The following is a 4608-nucleotide window of genomic DNA, read 5'->3' as shown; positions in this document are numbered from 1 at the left end:
AGATTAGTTGACCACAGGTGCGTGGGTTTATCTCTGGGCTTTCTATGCTGTCCCATTGATCTATATTTCTGTTTTTGTGCCAGTACCATATTGTCTTGATTACTGTAGCTTTATAGTATAGTCTGAAGTCAGGGAGTCTGATTCCTCCAGCTCCGTTTCTTCCCCCCCAAGACTGCTTTGGCTATTCGGGGTCTTATGTGTCTCCATACAAATTTTAAGATTTTATTTTGTTTTTTAATGTTTACCTTGCAATGCTATATCTAACACTAGGACACTTTGTCCTTGAAAATGAAAGGTTTTTAAATATTTTAACGTACTGTATTAATATTACATTTGCCTATACATAATATAGTTAATGATGACATATTTAAGATCCTTTAAAAATCAAAATGGAATAACTATGGTTCAAGCACCTAAAATGAAGCCACATCGCATTGTGGATGTGTTTAGACATGTTCCTGCATCACTGAGAACTTGAATTCCCAACTGTGTCAAACTCAAGGACTCCACCAGCCATTTTCAAAACAATATATGCTAACACATGCTTGCTACAATTTTGTATTTTCAATGTTCCCCTCCCACTTCACAACTATGTAACCATTTCGAACCCCAACCAATTCTTGCTTACAAGCATCCTTACATATTGTCATCTACAATTCTAATTCTTGACCAAAAATTTATGTGCCCTTGTGGTTTTCTGCCTTTATAAATTTCCCCATTTTGTAGTCTGGAAGAACACAATTTAAGTGCTTCTTGGATCTGTGTCTCCTGGGCTACAGTCCTAACAAACCCCAAATAAACACCGCTTGATTTCAACCAGATCTACATTCTTGGAATTCGTGGTTAACACTAACTTAATTCAAACATCTTGAATGACCAAAGATAAAGTAATTATATAAGTAAATGTACATGACTCTTTCCTTGAAACTCCACATCTACCCCACCAAAATAAACACTGGAAGGTAGAGACTGTAATTTTGTATTTTTCCAATGAGTGAAAGGAAGATTCTGAGTAAACAGAAATGTTCAGTGTCACATAGCTCATAATTAATAAAACCAGGAGTTAAACTGAGATTTTCTGATGCCCACTGTGAGGCACTCTCATATATACCACACCTGCCTCAAGAACGATTTTAGAAAAACAAAACCAAACCCAAAAATGTTACTCGGAATACACATCCACTGATTGTTCACAAAATAACAGGCTTCACAATAAATAGATGTCCCTGAACTCCAAGGAAAAAGGGTCACAGATTCTCAAGAGATGAAATATAGGCATTCTCCCCTCTCCATAACCAAAGAGGGAAAACTTGCTCAGGTAACTGAGGGAAGAGCCAATCTCAAGAATTTAGTGGGGAGGGCTTGAGAAACTATGGCTCAAGCCTCCCAGTTGCTTCCAGACACAACTGCTTCTGTTGCCTTTTGGAGTCTGTCTTTGTCAGAAATAATGGAATGAAGTATGCACAGTGTTAACCAAAATTTTAGAAAAGACCTGATTGAAGTAGGACGGTGTTTACTGGGGGTTTGTTAGGACTGTAGCCCAGGAGACACAGACTCAAGAAACACTTGAATTGTGTTCCACTGGACTACAAAACGATGGAGGCTTATAAAGGGGAAGACTGCAAGATCACAATTAGTTACATGAGTTGTTTATCAAGAATTATAATTGGATATGGCAATAAGTGAGAGTTTTTGTTAAGTAAACATTGGTTGGGGTTGGAAACTGCCGCACAGTTATAAGGGGAGATCTTGAGACATAAGGGTGCAGCTGGCAGGAGTTGTTCTGAATAGGGCTGGTCCTGTCCTTGGGTCTGGTAAAGGTCAAAGAAATTTCAAGTTCTCAGTGGTGCAGAGACATGCCTTTGACCAGATCCTCAATAGCTGCCTGACTCCATTTTTGTATGCCTGAACTGTGATTATGCCATTATAATTTCAATTCGTCATCAACAGCAAAGAAGAGAGATTTTACAAAGAACAACACGTATGGATTCAGTGGAGGATGAGAGTCAGTGACTTCATTAAACAGACCTATAGCATGGAACCACCAGAACATGCAGACCCAAACAGGAGATGACACTTAGTAGTCATGATGATCTAAATATCACTGGAATGGTAAACACTACTAGATCACTAATGACCGTGCTTTACAAATATGTGTTCTATAAGGATATCATCATATTTGTTCAAAATTGATTAGTGCCGTTATTTCTAAGCTTTTTTAGTGAGGAAAAAATAAATTTTTGTCAAGACCTAATCACGGAAGTTTTAATCTTCATGTTTACATGGATTCATGTTTTATTCCTCATGTAACAGAGCATTCTCACACCATAATATCTCTTATGATTCTCTCAACTACCTTTCCTAAAGGTAAAATTATTTCCATTTTATGGATGGGCCTTGGAGATTCAGTACATGCGTGAAGGACACAGTATCTGCAGGTGGTAGAGCTGAAACTGGAACCCGTATCTCCTGAATCATGCATTCTTCCCTCTAAGCAAACATTCAGTTCACCAGGATCACTTACTGAATATGTACCATGATTCAATATTTTGTGATTCATCCTAGTCAGTGACTTTGCAAATACATCAATTTAGTTAATAATTACTGCACCAGTTGATTAAAATGGGGGTCAGAAGAGTTTAGTTGTGTAACCTTTAAACTTGAGTGAGTCCAAGGTCTGGTGTAACCTTCAATTAGAAAAAAGAGAAGTAGTAACTTGCTGCCTAACTTACACAGCCCTAAACTCTAAAAGCACTAGCTTATTTTGGATGAAATAAGTATAGTCACTTTCTTTAGAACAACCGTTTTATTCCTTGAGAAATGAATGTCCCTGCTCTGCTCTATCTTCCTTCTGTTGAAGCCATTTCTCTTTTTTTTTTTTTTTTTTTTTTTTTTTGTGGTATGCGGGCCTCCCTCTGCTGTGGCCTCTCCCGTTGCGGAGCACAGGCTCCGGACGCGCAGGCCCAGCGGCCATGGCTCACGGGCCCAGCCGCTCCGCGGCACATGGGATCCTCCCAGACCGGGGCGCAAACCCGGTTCCCCCGCGTCAGCAGGTGGACGCGCAACCACTGCGCCACCAGGGAAGCCCAGCCATTTCTTTTTATAGAATGAAAGAGTCAAAGATAATTTAAAGATGGAAGGTATCTCTAAGATCAGTCATCTAATCTTTCTTTTTTTAATGAGCAATCAATGACAGTGGATAAGGTGTCCTCATTGCATTAGTACAAGCCCTTGTGTTAGAATCTGTTTTTCAACTCCCAGTTCAGGGACATCTCACATCAAATAGCATTCCTGTTGTTGTCCAAATGAACAGGAGAACATAAATATTAAGCCCTCCATTGTCACAGAGTACTGCAAACTTCAGGTTGGCTGGAGTTGTGGATTAGAGGTTTTCTTTTTAATGAATAGAACTTATTTTTTAGAGCAGTTTTAGGTTCAAAGTAAAACTAAGCAAAAAGTACACAGTTCTCACGCACACCCTACACACACAGCCTATCCCACCATCAGCAACCCTCACCAATGTGGTACATTTGTTACTATCAGTGATACAACAGTTGATACATTATAAACCAAAGTTCATAGATTACATTAGGGTTCACTCTTAATTTTGTACATTCTATTGATTTTGACAAATGTAGAATGACATGTATTATACAGAATAGTTTCACTGGCCTAAAAATCCTGTGTGCGCCATCTATGCATCCCTCCTTCCCAAGCCTCTGGGAACCACTGATCTTATATTGTCTCCACAGTTTTCTGGAATGTTTCAGAGTTGGAATTAGACAGTATGTAGCATTCAAATTGGTTTCTTTCACTTAGTAACCTGCTTAAGGTTCCACCGTGTGTTTTCATGGCTTGATACCTCACTTCCTCTTAACAATGAATAATATTCCATTCAATTGATGTATCACAGTTTGTTTATACATTCACCGATTGAAAGACATCTTGGTTGCTCCCAGGTTTTGACATAAATTTATGAATAAAGCAACTATAAACATTAATTTTATAAATAAACATGTTTTTGTGAAAAAGTAACTATAAACATTCATGTGTAGGTTTTTGTGAGGACGTAAGTTCTCAACTCATTTGAGCAAATACCAAGGAGCGCGATTGCTGGATCATATGGTAAATGATCATATGGTATAGCTCTCTGTTTATTTAGACTGCTTGGTTTCTTTCATCAGAGTTTTGTAGTTTTCTTCATATAGATCATATATATATTTTGTCCAATTTATACCTAAATATCTCATTTTTTGGTTAATGTAAATGATATTGTTTTTAAATTTCAAACCCCAATTGCTGATATATAGGAAATCAATTGACTTATACAAGACAATGTACCCTGCAACCTTGCTATAATTGCTTATTAATTCTAGGAGGTTTCTGGAAGCGAGGGGGCTCAATTTGGGCGATTTCCTACATAGACAGTTATGTGATCTGAAAACAGTTTTATTTTTTTTCATGATCTCTATACCTTTTATTTCCTTTCTTGTCATTTTCTGTATGATGTTGAATAGAAGTGGTGAGGGGGGGGACATCTTGCCTTGTACCTGATCTCAGCAGGAAAGCTTCTAGTTCTTCAGCTTTAATGAAGATGGTAGCTGTAGA

Source organism: Physeter macrocephalus, chromosome 20, assembly GCF_002837175.3.
Source record: "Physeter macrocephalus isolate SW-GA chromosome 20, ASM283717v5, whole genome shotgun sequence".
Classification (NCBI taxonomy): domain Eukaryota; kingdom Metazoa; phylum Chordata; class Mammalia; order Artiodactyla; family Physeteridae; genus Physeter; species Physeter macrocephalus.
This window is presented reverse-complemented; position numbering follows the sequence as displayed.